Source organism: Humulus lupulus, chromosome 8 (genome assembly GCF_963169125.1).
Source record: "Humulus lupulus chromosome 8, drHumLupu1.1, whole genome shotgun sequence".
Taxonomy (NCBI): domain Eukaryota; kingdom Viridiplantae; phylum Streptophyta; class Magnoliopsida; order Rosales; family Cannabaceae; genus Humulus; species Humulus lupulus.
Window position 1 is genome coordinate 144,354,978 of NC_084800.1, and position 24,270 is coordinate 144,379,247.

The following is a 24,270-nucleotide window of genomic DNA, read 5'->3' on the forward strand; positions in this document are numbered from 1 at the left end:
TATTATTATTATTATTTTGTTTGTTTGTTATCGTTCTTGTAAGTTAAGTAAGATAAATCAACTTTCTTTTTTTTTAATAAACCTATCATTGTTTTCTTTTATACTTTCTTTTGCTTCTCAAAGCAAATAAACTTTTTTTTATTTTGTTTTTTTTTCCTCCCTTTCTCTATTTATGTTTAGCTATGTTATGCATGGTAGGTAGTATTTACTAGTAGGAAATTTGGCCAAATATTCTTGATGAGGCGTCTAATTGAGAAATATAAGCTTGCATTTTACAAACTTTGAAAAATATGCTTTAAAATAATTTTTGGACAAACATACCCTCTAACTGATATTGAATGATTTCCCCTCCCCTCTTTCTCACACACACTCTCTCTCCAACCTCGACCCACCCTCTCTCTCTCTACGCGACATCCCTCAACGCCACCTAGACACTCCCTCAACTCCCGTAGAAGCTCACTTGATGCTCATTGGCACCTCCTCGATGCCACCATCACTCTCTCACACACTAAGGTATTTTCTAATCATTGTTTTTCCATCTTAGAGTTTGATTTAATTTTGAATGAACGTCTAAAAATTTCTTGGCTTGATTCGGTTTGATTTACACATATTAGAGGAGATTTAAAAAAAAAATCAAATTAAGCGTGTGAAGATATACAATATTATACAGACCCAAAGCTTTATAAAGTTCTCCCGCCTATTATTAATAATTAAAATTAAAATATATATTTAAAAAAAAAATTATGCATACCCTTCTCAAGTTTTTTCCTTTCATATTCTTATAAAATATATAAATAATGTAAATTTTAGACTAAAAATAAATATATACAAGTTAAAATTAATATATATTATCTTTGAGTGGTATATAAAAAGATAAAAAAAATTAATTTTAACATGAATTTTATTTTAAAGAAAGTATGTATAAAAAAATGTCTTATGAGCAAATTAATATTATGAATTATTGAAGATATTCGGAATATTTCTATAAGGGAAGCTGAATATTGTATATCATTCCCATAAGGGAAACAAATTAATAAAATAAATTGTTGAAGATATTTGATATTAATTCTATTCTTGGAGAGTATCTAGTCTCTCATGGTATTATTCACAAAAAATCTTGTGCAAGTACTACTCAACAAAATGGGGTTGCTGGTTGGTACCTTTATGCTCATGACATCTGTTCCAAAACAATTATGGGGATATGCCATCTTAACTGTAATTTATTTAATCAATAGGACACATTTACGAGTTCTACAATATCAATCTCTCATTTCCCTACTTATTTAAGAGATTATACTCACCCGATGTCTCAAATTCCCATCAAAACATTTGGTTTTACTTCTTGGGATTATGACTAATCAACACAACTACAATATTGTAATTTAGGATAATCAATCATAATATACTAGTGTATTCAAAGGAACATAACTCTATATAATCTCGTAAACAAGGGAAAATATAAACACAAGTTATGACCTTTTTGGTAGAAACCCTAGTTACATCAAATCATAAAAGTTGTGATTTAATGTAATAAATTAATGGAGAGGATTATGAAGGGTTGACAATTGAATTGTTATCCAAAAAAACTATATTCCTAGCCTCCCATAAGGATTGTTTTAAGCTACTACAATGGTGGAATGAGTCTTAGAATTAACAAGCTTTAGTCTTCAAACAAGTCAAGCTTTCTTGATGAAGATCTTCGAAAAAATTAGTAATTTTTGTAAGTTAGAGAGAGAGGGTTTAAGAGAGAGAGAGAGAGAGTGGAGAGAGATCAGTTCACCAAAGTCTCAAATGAACCCCTTAAGTAGTGGAGGAACTCTCATTAATGTTAAACAATGAGATTAGAGCATTTTAAACTTTGGAGTCAAAACACGTAACTGTACTGACATCTCACATGATGCATCACCTGTTTGGATTGTTCAAGAACAGGTGATGCAATGCCTCTCAACTTGCAACGCAACGCCTTTGGCACTGAATTTTGACCCTATACATCGCCTCAAAACACATCCAAATGCTCCCAAACTTTTTGGGTACTCTTATACACTCCAAAGAAACATTTTGGACCTAAAAATATAATTTTATAAAGCCTACAACAAAAGTCAAGCCCCTCATGTTGACTTTAGTAGAGTCGTTATAATTTTGCACCTCTTTGTGCATAACTAATTTCACTATTTATTTGACCAATCCTAACAATTCTCCACTTGGTTAAATACATCCTCTATCTCTAACATAAACGATATTAGTGCATAAAATACAGTACCTTTCGATTTGAGCTTTATCTTAGTGAAAATACTACAAAGCTTTACAGAAATATTAAGTATTCTTAAAAGATTGAATCAAACACTCCTAGTGATAAAACTGGTAGTATCTTACACATCTCTACCAAATTACTCGTGTATTTCCCACTTTGCCTGCTTAACACTTTTATGGCCTTGTGCTTATCCATTCATGAACCATCCAGAGAGAAAAATCCTACTCTCTTGAGAGGCGGCTCCACCTCTAGGTTCACATATGTGAAATTCTTACATCATCTTTGCTACCTTTATAGATACTTGTTTCTCTTAAACTGAATTTTATTAAAAGCCTATGGCTTAATAACCTGTTAGGGTTTTATGCCCTAATTAAAACTCAACCTCTTTGTAATCTCATTTATTATCAATAAAAGAATAGAAATCATTTTTTACTTGGTCAATCACTTTGCTCACATGTTTTATTGTCATGATTATTTGTTTAATATAAAATTTTATTAAATCTCAAGCATATAGCTAATCATATTTATAGTGACATAATCACAGTGGAATATAAATATAATTATATGTTCAAAATAAGTTAGTCCTAAGATTAGTCAGTGCACATGATTTACATTGACTTGTCAATCTACGATATGATCTACTTACACATTGCAGTGTATGTTCTTTCTAGAACATTAGCAAAGTAGATAAGATCGGATGTATTTGTTACATCGAACTAGACCGATATTGACAGTTGATAGGATAAGTAAACATACCATTATTATCTATTCTAGTCATATCATATAGTTGACCATAGGTCAATTCAATCTCAATTCTCAGTGGTTAGTATTCTAACTAATTGTATTATGTGAGTTCTTTGACTTGTTCGTTACCAACTTACCCTACGAACTAGCCCATACTTACATCTTGGGAACTCGATAGTATAATTGAGTGTGAGTGTTAATCATAGATATGAACATCTATAGTTTCTGATGAAGAAGTGAAACGATGGTTTCCTTTTAGTTTGATTCAAGGTGTTAAATGATAGAGATCTTATTTCAGTAATTAATATTAGTTTACTGATATATCATTTACAAGAAACTAAGTGTTTTAAGGATAAAATACAATGAGGGGTAAAACGGTATTTTAACCCCATCTCATTGTAGACCGTCTATAGAGGATTGAGTGACAATTATAGTTGTAACAATGGATAATTAATAACGTATCTATATTTGTTATAGAGTATTCTATTAATTCAAGAGTGCAATTCCGAGTCTTTAGTGGAGTCACTAGGAATTAATAAGTTAGTAAATTTATTTATAAGATTTATGATAACTTATTGGAGCTTGATTGCATAGGCCCATGGTCCCCACTGTACCTTGGACAAAATCATCTAGATAGTCTTAATTAATTGATTTAATTATCAATTTTGGATAGTTTCACAGAGTTATGTAATTTAGAGAAGAAAAGAGAAATTATGACAGATTTATTAATTAAGATAAATTGGTATCTAAATTGATAAATAAGTCTAAATCAATGTTCAAATTATAAATAATTAATTTGATAAAGGATTTGAATAATGATTTAATTAATTAAATCAATAAAAAATAATACAAACTTTGATTTTAAGTCCAATGGACTTATAATTAAATGAGAAATTTCACGGGCCTAAATCCTATGATAATTTCGACCTACGGCTGTTAATTGGCTATTATTTTATTAATTTTTTAATTAAATAAATGACCTAATTGAGTCTATAAAATGAATGTTAAGAGAGTTGAAAACATAAGTCAAAACACAAGTTGAAACACATGTTTCTGATAGGTTTTAGATTCTCTCTAAACACAAGTCATTTTCTAAGCCTCATTGTCCTTTTCTCTTCTTCTCTTTGTATCTATCTCATGTGTTGAGAATTGTCCACTCTAGTCTAGGTGATTCTAAGAATACTTTGGAAGGCTATGAAAAAATTGAAGATTGGTTCAGTTTCTTGGTAATACTATGCGATAGAAAGGATACAAGGGTTAGAGAAACTGAAGGAAGAACTCATTCATTCCGCTGCGTATAAGGTAAGTATTCTTATCATTATTTCTCTTTGAATTTAATTTTAGAAACATGTTCTAGGTTGTCTCATATTAACTTGTTTAATATTAGATCTACATGAAAATAAATAAAGATCCTGTATAAGTTTCCCAACATAACCCTCATGTCCGGTAGCAACGAACATTAACTATTCTAGATGGAACTCTAAGTTTTTAATGTTGTCAACTATTCCCTTATCAACAAACTTTTCTTACCCAATGAACTCGACACTTGATGTATTTGGGCTGCCATCATTGGGGTATCTATTTTTCAAGGAGTTTTAGTCTCATCCTTCTATTTTTAGAAATAACCAAATCACTCCCTATAGGTTTGGTAAATGGATCTTCTAAGTTATCACATGATTTGACATACGAAATTGATATGATTCCCTTAGCAATCAATTCTCTCACGTAGTAATGTCTTAGACTTATGTGTCTAGACTTCTCATTGTATATGTTATTGTAAGCTTTAATCATAGTGGCTTGATTATCACAATGTATCGAGATCGTCGATACATCAACCACAATTTTTGGTATATCCATCATGAGATCTCGAAGCCACTCGGTCTCTTTGTTTTTTGCCGCTAGAGCTACCAACTCGGACTCCATGATTGAGTGACATATACATGTTTGTTTCTTAGATCCCCAAGAAATCGCACCTTCACCAAGGGTGAAAACCCAACCGGTTGTAGAGAGATTATCTCCTACACTGGATATCCAACTTGCATTGGAATATCCTTCAAGTATCTTAGGAAACTTCAAATATTTGAGGTATAGTTCTTTTGTCCTTTTGAGGTATCCAAAAAATCTTTCTATGGCCTTCCAATGCTTGATACTTGGATTTTTAGTAAACATACTTAGTTTACTAATGGAAAATGCAATATCTGCTCTTGTACAATGTGCGACATACATTAAACTCCTTATTGTACTTATGCACCCTAATTGAGCCACCACTCTTCCTTAAATATTTTCAAGCTTTTAGCTTGAATCAAATGATGTGTTTACCTCTTTAATATTAAGATGACTAAATTTTTCAAGCATCTTCTCAATGTAGTGAGCTTGACCTAAGACATATCCATCCGCATTTCTTCTAACTTTGATACCAAGTATGGTATTAACCTCTCCAAGGTCTTTTCTTGAAAATAGAAGATAGAAACATCTTTGTTTCTATTATGTATTTCATGTCATTACTTAATATCATGATATAGACACACTAGAATGACATAGTCATCATAAGTCTTAGAGCACAAGCACTTGTCCGCGCTATTGTGTCTAAACCCATCCGAAACAATGGCTTCATCAAACTTCTCATGTCATTGTTTTGGTGCTTTTTTAAAACCATATAATGATTTAACAAGTCTACACACCTTTTGTTCATTTCCTCTTAGAACAAACCCTTCCGATTGTTCCATGTAAACCTTCTCATCGAGATTACCATTTAGCTTTGTCGTTTGGACATCCATTTGATTAACCCTGTAGGTTGTATATTGATGATAAGGCAAACAACATTCTTATTGAAGTTGTCATCGCCACCGGTGTATAGGTATAAAAATAGTATATGCATTCCTTTTGTCTAAACCCTTTGGCCACCAACCTTGCTTTAAAGGCTTGGATGTTCCCATTAGTATGATATTTTCTTCTAAATACCTACTTAGAACCTATTGACTTTGATCCTTGTGGTAGATCAATAATCTCCCAAGTGTGGTTATTAAAAATAATTGAATCAATTCTCATCATTTATTGTCTCCTTCCAAAATGTGGAGTCCCTTGAAGACATAGCTCTCTAGAAGGTTTTAGGATCATCCTCTACTTGAAGTACCATTGGATACTTCCAAGTGTCTCCTTTGTGATTACCCTCTACAAAGTAAAGAGTTTCAACTTATGAGTTTTTATATTGTGATCCTATCTCTTTAAGCCTTTAGCTTCTTATTAGTGTACAAAATTATACTTTTTTAAGTATTAATTGGGGAAATAAATTAGAATTAAATTATCTATTTTCATGATTTTAAATGCCAAAATTATTTACCTTTAAATTATTTAATGTAACCTAATTTTGTATTTATTTTTCAAATTTGGAGAAAGATGATAAATATAGAATTTGAAGCACAAAGTTGATAAAATAAAATAAAAGGATTCTAGGCCCAAACAACTTGAAGCCCTTAGAGTTTGACACGTGGCAGCCGTGGCCACACCTGACAGCCATCTGACACAGTTGGCCCACCACCTGACCGAGCTTCTTGCTACATGACACGTGGCTACACTGTCCCATATTGCACCTACCCCCGCCTGCTACTTCTCTGCAGAACAAATCCAAATGCACCACGTGGCCTGACTGTGTCTCCCATGCCCCAACCATCCCTACTGAGTCCACCATGAAGTGACACGTGTCTGAGTTTGTCCCCCACTCCACCAGCAGCCCTTTTTCCAAAGCGACTCTGAGCATGCTGTTAGATTAGCTTATACAAAATCTTTATTTATTTTCATGTATATCTAATACTAAACAAATTAATACGAGATAGCCTAAAGCATGTTTCTAAAGTTTAATTCAAAGAGAAACAAAGAATAGAATACTTACAGTATGCGCAATAGAATTAAAGAGTCATTCCTTCAGTTTCTTTAACTCTTGAATCCTTTCTGTCGCAGAGTATTATCAAGAAATTGAACTGATCTTCTATTTTCTTCACAATCTTCCAATGTATCATTAGAATCACCTAGATTAGTGTGGGCAATTCTCAACACATGAGATGGATATAGAGAAGAAGAAGAGAAAATAATCAAAGAGGCTTAGAAAAGGACTTGTGTTTAGAGAGAATCTAAAACTATCAGAAAATCTGACTTGTGACTTATTTTTTTGATTTCTCTCTAAGCACTCTTTTTATAGACTCAATTAGACCATTTAATTTAATTAAAAAATCAATAAAATAATAGCCATTTTAAAGCCCTAGGTCGAAATTATCATGGGCTTTAGGCCCGTGAAATTTCTCATTTGATTATAAGCCCATTAGACTTAAAATCAAGGCCTGTGTTATTTTCTATTGATTTAATTATTTAAATCATTTATCAAATTAATTATTTATAATTTGAACCTTGATTTAAACTTATTTATTAATTTAGATACCAATTTATCTAAATTAATAAATCTGCCATAATTTCTCTTTTCTTCTCAAAATTACATAACTATGTGAAACTATCCAAAATTAACGTGGTCAACTTTGATAATTCTAATTGATAATTAAATCAATTAATTGAGACTATCTAGATGATTTTATCCAAGGTACAATGGGGACCATGGGCCTATGAAATCAAGCTCTAATAGGTTATCATAAATCTAACAAATAAATTTTCTAACTTATTAATTCCTCGTGATTCCACTATAGACTCGGAATGGCACTCTTGAATTTATAGAACGCTCTATAACAAATATAGATACGCTATTAATTATCCATTGTTACAACCATAATTGTCAATCAATCTTCTATAGACGGTATATAATGAGATAGGACTAAAATACCGTTTTACCCCTTATTGTATTCTATCCTTAAAACACTTAGTTCCTTGTAAATGATATTTCAGTAAACTAATTTAATTACTGAAATGAGATCTCTATCATTTAACACCTTGAACCAAACTGAAAGGAAACCATCGTTTCACTTCTTCATCATAAGCTATAGATGTTCATATCTATGATTAACACTCCCACTCAATTATACTACCGAGTTCGCAAGATGTAAGTATGGGCTAGTCCGTAGGGTAAGCTGGTAACGAACAAGTCAAAGAACTCAAATAATACAATCAGTTAGAATACTAACCACTCAGAATTTAGATTGAATTGACCTATGGTCAACTATATGATATGAGTAGGATAGATAATAACGGTATGTTTACTTATCTTATCAATTGTCAATATCGGTCCTGTCCGATGTAACAAATACATCCAATCTTATCTACTTTGCTAATGTTCTGGAAAGAACATAACACTGTAATGTGTAAGTAGATCATATCGTAGATTGGCAAGTCAGTGTAAATCATGTGCACTGACTAATCTTAGGACTAACTTATTTTGAACATATAATCATATTTATATTCCAAGGTGATTACGTCACTATAAATAAGATTATCTATATGATCGGGATTTAATAGAAGTTTATATTAAACAAATAATCATGAAAATAAAACATGTGAGCAAAGTGATTGACCAAGCGAAAAAATGATTTCTATTCTTTTATTGATAATAAAATGTGATTACAAAGAATTTGGGTTTTAATTAGGGCATAAAACCCCAACACATGCCACGTGTCCCGTTTTGCATCAGAATTTGAAGTCACTTTCCCCACTTTCTATTACACGTTTTCACTAGTTTTGGGAGAAAATTTTCACTATACATAGGACCCTACAACTAGTGAAAAATCATCAGTTTTTGGGAGATAAGATTAGAGAGCAGAGTTAGAGAGAAATACACTTGTTCTTTTATTTTTCTTTTATATTTTTTTTGAGTGAAAACAATGCTTACTTTAGGCTAAATTTTCTTGTGGAAAGGCTAGAGTGGAGTTCATGTTCAACATTATTTTTCTAATATATTGATTCTATTTGTTCTTTATTTTTATATTCGTTACAATTAAATTTCTTTTCTTCTAATTTTTTATTCTAAATTTATTGGTGTCTTTTACATAAGTTTAGTCATGCTCTTATTATGTAATATAGGCTATTTATTTAATTTAGGATATTTGTTATATTTTATATTTTTTACTGCATTCTGCCATGAGTATTTTGTCGCTTTTAAGGTATATAATATGATAGGATTTTAAATTAGAAGTTAGTATAAAATTAATTAAGAACATAATTTAATCTGAGCTTTATTATATATTTTCCAACTATGATTAATGACGTAAAATTATAGTTGTGTTGAATGAATCAATTTTATTAAAAAAATGAGTTTGCATGAATGAAACATGTGCCTTCCATGTTGTATTTTTTATTCTCATTATTCTTTATTTACTGTATAATTTTACAAAATAATTTTTTTCTCAAAGTTACATTATTTTAAAATTTCTTATTTTTAATTTCCTAATTTAATAATCTTTCATTTTATTTGTATTTTGTCTCTCTATGTATACGGCATAGCTTGATTACTACTGCAATCGCAAGGTGAATTATTGAGCGATATCAATTTTTGGTGCCGTTGCCGGGGAGGTAATTTTATAAATAAAGATTTGCATAGTGATTTTTTTATTATTTTATAAAAAAAGCAAAAAAAACTATAATATTTTTTTGGTTCTCTTTTACTTTTTTTCTTAGTAATTTTTTTTAGTTTCTTTTTATTTATTTTTGTTATTATTTTATTTGTTTATTTATTTTACCTTGCTTTTAGGTTTATAATTTTATTTTCTAAATTTAGGCTTTTTTTTTCGAAAAAAAAGCATAAAACTTGAAATCATAAAATTGTAAAGCATATATATATTTTTTTTAAAAAAGTACTGAGAACCTCGGGAGTTCTATAAAAGTTCTTGGAAATCAGTAAAACCCAAACTTGTTCAGTCTAAGAAAAAATGGTTGTTAAATAAGGTATGTGTTAGCGTTACCCTTCCTCCAATCATTTCTAAGAACCTCGGGGAGTTCTAGAAAAGTTCTTGGGCCTGAAATAGTACCTTGGCAACCTTCCTAATTGGTTTGAGAATATTTTTGGAGTATACTTGTTACACTATTACACACTTGCACTTTTAATACTTTAAAAACGTACAATATTTTTATTAAAAAACAAATTTAAAAAAAAATATATATATATATCTATTGGTTGCATTCCTTAAAACCTAGTTGGAACTTGGGATGAAATGACAACGGCATTCTTTGCCAAATACTTTCCACCCCATAAGACTACTAGCTTTAAAAGAAAAATCTCTACCTTCAACCAGAATCACCATGAAACTTTCTATCAGGTCTGTGATAGGTTTAAAGATTTGTTAAATCAATGCCCACATCGTGGATACGAACGCTGACGCATGATCAAATATTTTTGTGATAGACTCACAACCAGAGAAAGAAAGTTCATACAAATGATGTGCAATGGAGAATTCCTTCAATAAGATGCTAAGGAGGCTTTTGAATATCTTAATGATCTCGCTGAAAAATTTCACACATGGACTAGACCAAGTGCTATGGATAAACCACGATCAACAAAAGTCTACCAACTGAGGGAAGATGATATCCTTAAAGCTCAAATTCAGTTTCTGACTAAACAAGTTGAGGCTCTCACAACCAAAGAAGGTAGATGAATCCACATGGTCACAAAAGTCGAAATGCGATATCCATGCTTCATTTGTTGAGGGATGGAACATGAACCGAAAGAGTGTCCTACTCTTAGTGTGCTAAGAGGAACAAATGAGGAACAATGTAACACCTTAGGAGATTACAAGAAGCCTTATAACCCTTTCTCAAACACTTATAGTCCTTGTTGGCGCAACCATCAAAATTTCACCTGGAAGGATACAAGCCAGACACGAGCATTTGAGAGTCAATGGAGACCTGATCCACAACAGCAGCAAGTGCTAAAAGCGTACATTGCTCCTCAAAATAACATGGAGCCAAGGAATTCTTTTGAGAATACCTTGCAAATGTTAGTGGAGGCACAACTTGAAACGAATTGTGGGATCTTATCCTTCACCCAAGAATCCAAATCCTCGAACTAAGAGTTCAAATCTTGCTTTATGAAAATGATAGAGGAAATGAAGGATATGAAGAACCAAATGACAATGTTAAAGAATTCTTTCGCAATTCAAGAGTGCGGTAAACTTCCTGCTCAATCTTTAATCCATCACAAAGGGAAAAACATGGCACAAACCTCCAAATGTGTAGACACAAATCTCAAAGAGGTTAATGCCATCACTACTCGAAGTGGTCAAAGTATGGTTTCGTCATCATCTAAGAATACGACCACTGTGAGTATGACAATGCTCACTCTAGATGCTGATATGCCAAGCAAAATTCCAATAAAGGTGCCCTTCCCTCAAGCTTTTAAATCCAATGGAAAGGTACTGGAAAATCAAGGTGAAATCCTAGACCTTTTGACACAAGTAAAGATTAAGTTGCATCTGTTACATGTGATCAAACAAATGCTGACTTATGCCAAGGTCATCAAGGATCTGTGCACCGTTAAAAGAAAGCACCATGTCAAGAAAAACAACATTATTGAAAGAAAAAGCTAGTGGGGTAATTAATTACAAGACACCGTCTAAGTACAAAGATCTTGGCTGTCCCACCATTTCTTGCCAAATTGGGGAATAAGAATTTGGCCAAGCCCTTCTAGACTTAGGAGCAGGTGTAAATCTCATACAATTAGGTCTAAGAGAACTCAAGCCCACAATTTTGGTGCTACAATTGGTCAATCGATCAGTTAAGAAACCTCGAGGAATAGTTGAAGATGTCTTGATTCAAATTGAAAAATTCTATTACCCCAATGATTTTCTCATCTTGGACACTCAATCTGAAGTAAGTATGGAGTCCAAAATTCCCATTATTCTAGGTAAACCCTTCCTTGAAACAACAAATGCTCTCATTCACTGTAGGAATGGTCTCATGAAGTTCTCTTTTGGGAACATGACTCTAGAAGTGAATGTTATCCACATTGGGAAACAACCACCTGATAACGATAAGTGTTTCCAATCCTTTCTGATCAATACACTTGTTACAGAAGAGGATGAATCACAATATAATTCTAAAAAGATTAATCACCTCTTCCAAATTTCAGAAAGTTCTGAGCCTGATGAGCCAAAAATCAACCCTGAAATCATCAAACACTCACAGGCTAGAAGAACAAAGTTTTGGAGCCCATTGTGTGAGGAACTTCCTCATGACAGAGAAAAACCAAAACCTTCCATTGAAAAAGCTCCTTAACCAAAGTTGGCTCAACTTCCTGGGAGCCAATAACATTTTTCCAGTCATAATATCCTCCAAGATTAATACAAAACAAGAGGAACAGTTAATCAACATTTTGCAAGAATAAAGAGACACATTAGGGTGAGCGATAGCTGACATCAATGGTATTAGTTCATTGATTTGCTCTCATCACATTCAATTGGAAGAAGGGGCTTGTAACGTCCCAAAAAGGTTAATAGGGATTAATGCTTTGATTAGCTTGCCAAGAGGGCATAATTGGATATATGTGTGATTAATTGATTAAAATGCGTGACTACATGGCATGCCTGATTTATATGATAATATGAATATATTTATATGCATGTTTATGAGTATTAAATATGCATGTGGGCCCGTTCTTGTTTATAAGGGCATATTTGTAATTTTGGCATGTTGTAGGCATAAATGTGATTATATGTGTTAAATGATTAAGACCACATTATTATGTGGATATATTTACAGTATACGGCTTGAGACGATCCTAGTAAGCGGATTAGAAAAATAGTCACAACAGGGTTTAATACCCGACTCGGGGTGAGCTTAGGGGTATTTTGGGAAGTTCAACATATATTTGAGGATTTATCGAGTAATGAGTAAGTATTTGGTGATTAGTTGGGTATGTCAGGATTAATTGAAAATTTGTAGGACGACTCGAGGAATTAGTGGGAAACGGGGCAAATGACTATTTTTCCCTTAAGGGAAACAAAGGGGTTGAGTTGTCTTGAGGGGTATTTTGGTCTTTTGGGTTAAAAGGTATACTCAGCTGAGATTCTAGGAAACAATCAGAACCACTAGAAGTTTCTCAAACTCTCAGCACTCTCTCTCCCTCTCACTCACGTTCTCTTTCTCCCTCACTTGAGCCTAAGGGAATTTTGAAGCTTTGGAAGAGAAGGCTTAGGGAATTGAAGTTTGGAGATTGAAGGATTGAAGCCAGAAGTGTTTGAGGTGCAGCTTAGGGGAAGAGCCATATTTAAGGTAAGGTTTCAGCTATGAATTAATGGTAGAACTTTGCTGTTAGTTTAAGTGTTTGTAACTTCTAAGTTTCAAAGGGAATTTTGATGAATTCTTGGTTATTAGAAGGATTTTGGGTTAGACTTTTATGAGATTTTGGTGATCTAAGTAGGCTATTGTGATATAGTGGTCGAATTCTGGTTCTGGTGTATGTTAGGTTAGATTTTTGATGAATTAAGCTGGGGAAAAATGCAGAGAAACCTAGGGATTTCTGGGTTCACGAGGGCGCGTCGTGACCCAGTTCATGGGCGTCGCGGCCCGTGTGCCCCAGAAGGCCTTGAGAGGCTTGCTGACTTGTGGGTGCGCCGCGGTCCCAGAGGGAAAGTTGAGGCCCGCCTCCCCCCCTAGAACAAGAGGCTAGCACCCCTGACTTGAGGCGTGCCGCGACCCTTAGGGCCAGGTTGCTGCCCGCCTAGGAACCCGTAGCCAAGTTTGGTTTTTAGGCTCGGGGACTTAAACCTGAGCACTCGGGACAAATTTTACTACCTGGTTTAGTAGAATTCGAGGTCCTAGAGGCTAGTATTTGTTTCCAAAGAATTTAATTAGATTAGATTTTGATAGTTATCCACTGTCGCTTGTGATTAGGCTTACCATTAAGGCTCAGGATTGAGGATCGTGCTCGGGACTGCTTTACATCCTTTGCTCAGGACTCGAGGTAAGAAAACTGCACCCAAATTGTGGATGGGACTGAGATTTCCTGTAAATAAACACATGTTATCTGTAACCTATATATCTGTTATGTGTGGTGTGAAAGTACGACCTAAGGGAGCCGAGGCTGATGTTAAGCGTACTGAACACAACTCGACCTAAGCAAGCCGTGATCAAATAAATAACTAGAGGGCTCGGCCTAAGGGCCCCGATACATAAATATTTGTATTAAAGATTGAATTATATGCTTGGAGGTATATGTTTACTGTTTCCTAACTTATTGCTTGTACTTTATTAATTAGTTGAACTGTTGTTATCTATGCTTGGTGATTAAAGTTTTCTTGCTGAGCCTTGGCTCACGGGTGCTACGTGGTGCAGGTAAAGGCAAGGGAAAGCTGGACTAACCATGAGTTGGAGAGCTTTGGGGGCGGAGTGTACATCGACAGCTGCTCAACTGCCACGACCGAGGGAATTATAAGGACTAGAGCTCAAACTTGTATTTTGCCATTTAGACTAGCTACGGTTGTATTAAATTTTGAGGGTTGTATCCGCCATGCAAATCTTATTTTTGTGAACCCATGTATCATACTCTTATTTTAATGAAAATCAACCATTTTACGATCAAAATCTTTTAACCCTGACCTGTCACTTGATTTTAGAAACACATTTATGTTCAAACGACTTGATTAGCAAGTCTTGCACTATTCTAAACACACAATGTAACGGTCTTGGTTATCCAAGGCATTACAAGGCTATGCCACATCGTGACCCTCAAAGAAGATTAAACCCAATGATGAAGGAAGTAGTTAAGGCTGAAGTCTTGAAACTTCTTGATTCTACAATGATCTATCCCATTGCTGATAGTAAGTGGGTTAGCTTAACTCAGGTTGTTCCCAAGAAATCCAGATTAATAGTGGTACAAAATGAAAAGGGGGCACTCATGCCTACCAAGGTCACAACTAAGTGGCACATGTGCATTGATTATAGAAAATTAAATACAGCCACCCACAAAGACCATTTTTTACTTCCATTCATCGACCAAATATTGGAACGTGTGGCAGGCCATCCTTTCTATAGTTTTCTCAATTGTTATTCAGGGTATTACCGAATCGAGATAGCCTTAGAAGAATAGGATAAGACCACTTTCACTTTTCCTTTTGGTACTTATGCTTTACGGCGTATGCCATTTGGCTTGTGCAATGCTCCAACAACTTTTCAGCGTTGCATGATGACCATATTTAGCAACATGATTGAGAAATTCATGGAAGTATTCATGGATGATGACAGTCTTTGGAGATTCTTTTGAATCAAGCCTACTTAATTTAGAATCCGTGCTTAAACAATGTAAAGAGAAAGGCTTAGTACTCAACAGGGAGAAATGTTATTTCATGGTGCCATCTGGCATAGTCTTGGGGCACATTGTTTCAGAACGAGGAATTGAGGTCGATCAATCAAAGATCAAACTCATATCAAAGCTTCCCACCCCCAAGACTATTAAGGACATTCAATTTTTCCTTGGGCATGCATGATTCTATAGGAGGTTCATACAAAATATTTCAACAATCGCTCGCTCTTTATCAAACCTCCTAGCAAAAGATATTGTGTTCAACTGGACACCTGAGTGTGAAGGACATTCAATTTTTCCTTGGGCATGCATGATTCTATAGGAGGTTCATACAAAATATTTCAACAATCGCTTGCTCTTTATCAAACCTCCTAGCAAAAGATATTGTGTTCAACTGGACACCTGAGTGTGAGGAGTCTTTCCGTACTTTTGTTGCAAAACTTACTTCAGCCCCTATCATTCAGCAACTAGATGAAAACTTACCATTCGAAATCATGTATGATGCTGACAATTACACTATAGGGGTCGTCATATGTCAAAGAAGGGAAGGGAAACCCTTCATCGTCTACTATGCAAGTCGAACTCTTAACATCGCTTTGATGAACTATTCTACTATTGAAAAGGAGTTACTTGTTGTAGTATTTGCACTTGACAAGTTTTGTTCCTACCTGATTGGTCACCTATCATAGTCTTTAAAGACCATTTCCCCCATAAATACCTCATATACAAAAAGGATGCTAAAGCGCACTTGATTAGGTGGATCCTTCTGTTACAGAAATTTGATCTAACCATAAAGGACAAGAAATGAGTTGAAAATGTAATAGCAGACCACTTGTCTCGTCTTTAATTCTGATTATGTTGATGGCCTAGCCATTTGAAATGACTTCCCTGATGACCATTTCTTCGCAGTCACTAAGTAACCATAGTATGCTCATATCGTCAATTACTTAGTGACTGGAGATATTCCTTCTGCCTGGAATGCACAAGATAAGCATAATTTTTTTGTCGAGATTCGTAATTTTTATTGGGATGATCCATATCTTTTCAAATACTAGCTTGACCAAATAATGAAATGTTGAATTCCAAAAGATGAAACTTTCAGTGTCTTGAAATTTTGCCACAATGAAGCATGTGGTGGTCATTTTTCTATGAAAAAGATTGCTGCAAAAATATTACAGTGTGGTCTTTATCGGCCCACTTTGTTCAAAGACACTAACAATTTCTACCGGTCTTGTGAAATGTGTCAGAAATTAGATGATTTTTCCCAACGACACATGATGCCATTAAACCCAATTCTTGTAATAGAAATATTCGATTGTTGGGGGATAGACTTTATGAGACTATTTCAACCCTCTTTTGGTTACCTTTACATTCTGCTGGCCAGAGACTTTGTCTCAAAATGGGTGGAAGTTGTGCCTTGTCAAAATAATGATAACACAACTGTTGTGAAATTTGTAAAGGAAAATGTGTTATCTAGGTTTGGCACACCACGAGCTATCATAAGTGATCAAGGCACTCATTTTTGCAACCACTCTTTCGAGACCTTAATGCAAAAGTACGATGTACTTCATAAGGTTACATTGCCATACCATCCACAGACAAATTTCAAAGATGAGTTAGCTAATAGAGAAATTAAGAAAATCTTAAAGAAAACGGTTAACCCAGGCCACAAAGATTGGTCCTCACAATTTCTAGATTCTCTCTAGGCATACCACACTTCTTACAAAACTCAGCTTGGGATGTCTCTTTATAGGCTAGTCTATGGCAAAGCTTGCCATATTCCTATTGAGTTGGAACATAAAGCTTAGTGGGCTTTTAAAAGCCTAAATTTTGATCTCAAGGCGGCAAGACTAAATCGCAAGCTTCAGTTATCAAAAATTGAGGAGTTAAGGAACAATGCTTATGAAAACTCTAAGATCTACAAGGCTAAAATGAAATCGGCTCATGATAAGCAGATCCTAAGGAAAGAATTTGAGCCAAACCAACAAGTGCATCTTTATGACTCTCATCTGCATCTCCACCCTGGAAAGCTGAGATCAAGGTGGATGTAACGACCTGAATTTACCGTTAAGGCTAAGTACCTGGAGGGCATAATGGGATATACATGTTGAATTAATTGAATAAATGTGTGACTATGTGACATACGTGATTTATATGATAATATGGATTTAAATGCATGTTTATGTGTATTAAATATGCATGTGGGCCCATTCTTGACAGTAAAGGCATATTTGTAATATTGGTCCGTTGCGGGCATAAATGTGATTATATGCGTGTAAATGAGTGAGACCACATTATTATGTGGATATATTTGCAGTATACGACTCGAGACGATCCTAGTGAGCGAGTTAGCGAAATAGTCACAACGGGGTCCAATACCTGGCTCGGGGCGAGCCTAGGGGTATTTTGGGGACTTAGTGTGTATTTGGGATTTATTGATTAACGTGCGATAATTTTGTGATTAAATGGGAACATCAGGATTAATTGGGAATTTTTGGAAGACTTGAGGAATTAGTGTGAATTAGGATTAATGACCGTTTTACCCTTATGGGCAATTAGGAGGCTAGGTTAGTATAAAGGGCATTTTGGTCATTATAACTAAAAGATATAGTTAGAAAATATTAGACTTAAGTTGGAATATATCTGAACTTTCCCCAACTCTCTCTTCCTTTTCTCTCTCCCTTTTCTCTCTCCCTCTCTTTTTATTTTTGGTGCACTTGAAGACTTTGGGGAGACTCTTAAAGAATTGTTGCAGTAGCTGGGAATTTGAAGCTTGAGGGCTACAGATTGAAGCCGGGAATACGTAGAGCAAGTCAAGGGAAGTTAAATTCATAGTTAAGGTAAGCTTCACAATCTGAATTTTCTGTGAGAATTTATGTGATTAAGCTAGGTTGTAGCTAAGTAGAGTTCTAGTTTGAATTGGATTAAGGATTTGATATGAATTTCAGGTTGTTTGTAGTATTTAGGGTGTGTTATTGAGAGTTATGGGCACAATTCTGGCTTTAGCACATATTTGAGTTGAATTCTGTTGAATATGCTTGGGAGGGCGCGCTGCGACCCTGTTCATGGGCGTCGCAGCCCGCATGGCCCCAGAAGCCTAGGGGGCTTTTTGTCTCTTAGGCACTCCGTGACCCTCAGGGCTAGGTTGCGGCCTGCATGTCTGTAGGGATTGGGTCTTAGCGCCTCTGACCAGGGGGCATGCTGCGACCCTTAGGGCCAGGTCGTGACCCGTCTAGGCAGACTTAGCCAAATTAGGCTTTTGGGCTCGGGGATCTAAACCTAAGCGCTCGAGACAATTTCTATTACCCGGTTTGGTAGAAATTGAGGTCCCAGGGGCTCGTATTTTATTCCAAAGCTTTCAATTGGTTTAGGAATTTTAATGGTTATCCACTATCTCTTTGTGACTAGGTTATACCACAAAGGCTCAGGATTAGGTATCGTGCTCGGGGCTATCATATGCTAGCTACTCGGGACCTGAGGTAAGAAAACTGTACCTGAGTTGTGATTGGGGCTTAACCCCCCCGGTACATGAATATATTATGAATATGAACCTATCTATAGCTGAGAATATTTGGATGGACATGCTTTTATATGCTACCATTGATTACTTGATATGCATTGTGTATTGTGAATGTATATGTTTGCAGGTCGCCCTAAGGGTGCCGGGGGTCGATAGCAAGCGTACGAAACGCGGGCCGACCTAAGGGTGCTGGGGTCGACTAAGAGACCAGGGAACTCGACCTAAGGGCGTCGAGCCTGGACACTCTACCATAAACAGAAGTGTGGTTCACACTTAAGAATTTTTATTGACTGATGAGTTTGGTTTACATATTTGACTGAGTTGAATAATGTTGTTGGTTAGTTATTTATATCCTATCATTGATTGAGTTTGATGATTTATATTTACTTCTTTTATATAGTATTTCCTAGTTGTGCATGTTGGTTTAAGTTTTCTTGCTGAGCATTGGCTCACGGGTGCTACGTGGTGCGGGTAAGGGAAAGAGATAGTGGGACCAGCCATGAGTTGGAGAGCTTCAGGGGCGGTGTGTACATATGCGGCCTACTCGATCGCCACGGTCGGGATAGCTTGGGAGGAACAAGGGTCAAACCCTGATTTGCCGCTCAAGACGACTAAATTGTATTCTAATTGTCTTTTACAAGTCTATAAGGTGATTTTGGGATCCCGTGTATAAACTTAATATTTTAATGAAAAATAACCATTTTGTTGACCAAATCTTTTAATACTTTACCTTGACATAGTCTTTAATTACACATTTGGGTTCAAACAGCTTGCTTAGCAAGTCAAGCACCATTTTAAACACACAGTGTAATGGTCTTGGTTATCCAGGGCGTTATAGTGGACATGTCCATATGTTGTGAAAATTGTCTTCCCAAACGGTGTTGTTGAGGTCACAGACCCAACCGATGGGATAATATTCAAAGTAAATGCCCAGAGACTGAAACACTACATAAAGAAGGTGGCCCGGTGTAACGCCCTGGTTACTCCAAGACCGTTACTGTGGACTTTAAACAGTGCTTAACTCACTAAATGAGTCATTTGGTTATAAACGTGCTTCTAGGTGTTATTAATAGGCTAAGGTAAAAAATCTTGATAAAAAGGAATGGATATATTTTATTTAAAACATAAAACTGTACATGGGCCCATAAAAGTGTTTACAAAGTTACTTACAATCCAAAATGGTCATTACAGTGTAAAAATTACAACCCGCCGACCTAAGCGGCAAAAATAGGTTTAACCCTTAGTTCCTCTGAGAAATACCCTGGCCGTGGTGGTCAAGCAGCCGCATATGTACACATTGCCACCTAAGCTCTCCACTCAAGGATGGGTGAGCTTTTCTTTCCCTTACCTGCACCACATAGCACCGTGAACCAAGGCTCAGCAAGAAAACTTATTGTTGCATGTATACAATATCAATGAATGATTCTGATAATCATACTGGGGCTTGTAGCCCAATCTGATAAGTGAATATCAATAATGATTCTGGTAATCATGCTAGGGCTTGCTGCCCAATCTGATAAGTGAATATCAATAATGATTCTGATAATCATGTTGGGGCTTGCAGCCCAATCAGATAAGTGAATATCAATAATGACTCTGGTAATCATGTTGGGGCTTGCAGCCCAATCTGATAAGTGAATATCAATAATGATTCCGGTAATCATGCTAGGGCTTGCAGCCCAATATGATAAGTGAATATCAATAATGATTCTTACAATCATACTGGGGCTTGCAACCCAATCAGATAAGTGAATATCAATAATGATTCTAGTAATCATGTTGGGGCTTGCAGCCCAATCTGATAAGCGAATATCAATAATGATTCTGATAATCATCCTGGGGCTTGCAGCCCAATCAGATAAGTGACTAATAAGTCACGAACTTGAACCAGATAAGTAACTAATAAGTCATGAACTTGGCCTCCGCACCCTAAGCCATGTGACATTAAGGTCACCTGAGCCTTTTGGCTCTGGCTCCAAGTAACTAGCCTTTAGACTAGACAAGCGCTTTTGTTTTCATCGAACTTAAGGTTGGTCAAGCATTTCATGATTATGTTGATAATGCTTATGTCAATTAGATCCAATCTTTTCAGCTTGCGTCAAACACGCTAATACCGTTCTTGACTCATATGTCAATTCCCTACGACCAGTGCTTAGTACTACTACCGAACTTGACTAATAAGTCATAGCTTCATAGTCAATATTGACACCATTGTCGATTCTAACTAATAAGTCAGTACCACTCACAAGTAAGCAAGACTGCTAAGCATTTAATATGCAATCAATGTCCACATATAGAGCACTAAACATGCCCCATCAATAATCATGCATGTCACATTCTGGGTGCAGTTTTCTTACCTCTGGTTCAAGCGTGAAATAATAAAAGAATGACCCTTTGAGAACGATCAATCCTTTGGTCTCTTAGTGGTCACCTGGTCATAACCAAATATGGAATCTCGTTAATAAAATAATTCATAAAAGGTTTATAATCTAAAACCTCGCTCCCGGGACCTTAAATCCTACTAGCACGGTTAGTAGATTCAATCTCGAGCCTTAAGAATTGAAACCCCGAGCCTAAAACCCTTGAAAAAATCCTCCCTGGCACAAAAGAAGGGCGGGTTGCGACTTGGTCTAGTGAGTCACGGCGTGCCCCTAAGTCAGAGAGCAATCTGCCTGGGGTACCAGGGGCGGGCCACGACTTGCCTAAGCCAAGTCCCGACTTGACCCCACGAACACAGCTCCCCTGCCATTTTCTCCATTAAAACCAGCCAAAAACCTTCACCAATCAACCAAGAAATCACACCCAAGAATTGCCACAGCTTATTCACCATTCAACCAACAAAACCTAAGCTTTAAACCATTTAAAACCTCGTCAAATTCCCATCTATTTAGTTCAAAATATCATCTAAAAATCAGCTGAAAAACAGGGCAAAAACCATAAACTTAAATTGAAATTCTTACCTCCTACTTAGAATTAAACCCCTTCAATGGTTGAACACTAGCCTAGGACCTCAAGCTTTGATTCCCAAGATGAATCCTCAAGCTAAGCTTCAAAACTCCAAACCGAAGAAGAAGAAAAAGAAAGGATCGAGAGGTAGAGGATGAGAACTTTGTTTTGGCTGCCTTAAGCTTCTACAATCAGCTAGTTAAAATATAACCCTTGGTCAAGGACCAAAATGCCCCCATGCCTAATTATTTCCTTAACAGCCACCAAGGGCAAAAATGTCCTTCCTCCTCTAATCCCGTTAATCATAATTAATGTGCTCCAATTCTCGTTATTCCCAATATTCTCAAATAGTTAATAAATCATATGCCATTACCCTTTAATTCCCAGTAATGTACTAATCATCAAATTACCCCGAGACTCACACCAAGCCTGGTAAATAACCCCGTTATGACCAAACCGCTAACTTGCATTCTATGATCGTCTCATGCCGAATAGCTCAAACATATTCACATAATAATTTAGCCTCATCCATACATTACATGTTGGGGTTTTATACCCTAATTAAAACTCAAATTCTTTGTAATCTCATTTTATTATCAATAAAAGAATAGAAATCATTTTTTGACTTGGTCAATCACTTTGCTCACATGTTTTATTTTCATGATTATTTGTTTAATATAAACTTCTATTAAATCTCGAGCATATAGCTAATCTTATTTATAGTGACGTAATCACAGTGGAATATAAATATGATTATATGTTCAAAATAAGTTAGTCCTATGATGAGTCAGTGCACCGAATTTACGCTGACTTGCCAATCTACGATATGATCCACTTATATATTACAGTGTTATGTTCTTTCAAGAACATTAGCAAAGCAGATAAGATCAGATGTATTTGTTACATCAGACATGACCAATATTGACAGTTGATAAGATAAGTAAACATACCATTATTATCTATTCTAGTCATATCATATAGTTGACCATAGGTCAAATTCAATCTCAATTATGAGTGGTTAGTTTTCTAACTTATTGTATTATTTGAGTTCTTTGACTTGTTTGTTACCAGCTTACCCTACGGACTAGCCCATACTTACATCATGGGAACTTGGTAGTGTAATTAAGTGGGAGTGTTAAACATAGATATGAACATCTATAACTTCTGATGAAGAAGTGAAATGATGGTTTCCTTTTAGTTTGGTTCAAGGTGTTAAATGATAGAAATCTCATTTCAGTAATTAAATTAGTTTACCGAAATATCATTTACAAGGAACTAAGTGTTTTTAGGATAAAATACAATGAGGGGTAAAATGGTATTTTAGTCCTATCTCATTGTAGACCATCTATAGAGGATTGAATGACAATTGTGGTTGTAACAATGGATAATTAATAGCATATCTACATTTGTTATAGAGCGTTCTATGAATTCAAGAGTGCAATTCCGAGTCTATAGTCGTGTCATGAGGAATTAATAAGTTAGTAAATTTATTTGTTAGATTTATGATAACTTATTGGATCGTGATTTCATAGGCCAATGGTCCCCATTGTACCTTGGATAAAATCATCTAAGTAACCTCAATTAATTGATTTAATCATCAATTAGAATTATCAAAGTTGACCAAGTCAATTTTGGATAGTTTCACAGAGTTATGTATTTTTGAGAAGAAAAGAGAAATTATGGCAGATTTATTAATTAAGATAAATTGGTATCTAAATTAATAAATAAGTTTAAATCAAGGTGCAAATTATAAATAATTAATTTGATTAAGGATTTAAATAATTATTTAATTAATTAAATTAATAGAAAATAATACAGGCCTTGATTTTAAATCCAATGGGCTTATAGTCAAATGGGAAATTTCACGGGTCTAAAGCCCATGATAATTTCGACCTAGGACTTCAAATTTACTATTATTTTATTGATTTTTTAATTAAATTAAATGGCCTAATTGAGTCTACAAAAGGAGTGCTTAGAGAGAAGACGACAGATAAGTATAATCACTGGTTTTCTGATAGTTTTAGATTCTCTCTATACCCAAGTCCTTTTCTAAGCCTCTTAGTTATTTTCTCTTCTTCTCTCTGTATCTATCTCATGTGTTAAGAATTGCTCACACTAGTCTAGGTGATTCTAAGGATACATTGGAAGACTGTGAAGAAATTAGAAGAATGGTTCAATTTCTTGATAATACTCTGCGACAGAAAGGATACAAGAGTTAGAGAAACTAAATGGAGGACTCTTTCATTCCGCCACGTATACTGTAAGTATTCTTATTTTTGTTTCTCTTTGAATTCAATTTTAGAAATATGTTCTAGGTTATCTCATATTAATTTGTTTAATATTAGATCTACATGAAAAGAAATAAAGATCATGTATAAAGTTTCTAACACATTCACCAACGTGTTAAGAAGAAAGCTCTGCTCTCTCTTTTACTTGCTTTGTTGACTAGCTCGCTGACTGCCTTACGAAACCTCTATTCACATATCGTTTTCAAGAGTTGCGCACCAAACTCACTATGTTGCCACGCCCGATGAGTTTGCAGGGGGATGTTAAACCAAACAATTAGAGAGTATTATTTCAACT

General features: G+C 35.2%; 1 long non-coding RNA gene and 1 other non-coding gene across 3 annotated transcripts; one reads left to right on the top strand and one right to left on the bottom strand.

The window, feature by feature from the left end:
• The first annotated feature begins 38 nt into the window (after nt 1-38).
• LOC133798536 (uncharacterized) lies at nt 39-20,106 on the top strand. Of its 2 annotated transcripts, XR_009875925.1 has the most exons (4): nt 39-513; nt 4,158-4,297; nt 9,431-9,499; nt 14,255-20,106. It is a non-coding gene; the product is annotated as an uncharacterized LOC133798536 (long non-coding RNA). The 2 variants fall into 2 exon arrangements; XR_009875924.1 differs by lacking the exon at nt 4,158-4,297 and having other exon boundaries at nt 41-513.
• On the bottom strand, nt 10,186-10,291 carry LOC133798971 (small nucleolar RNA R71). The gene has a single exon (XR_009876184.1). It is a non-coding gene; the product is annotated as a small nucleolar RNA R71 (small nucleolar RNA).
• Nucleotides 20,107-24,270: the final 4,164 nt, after the last annotated feature.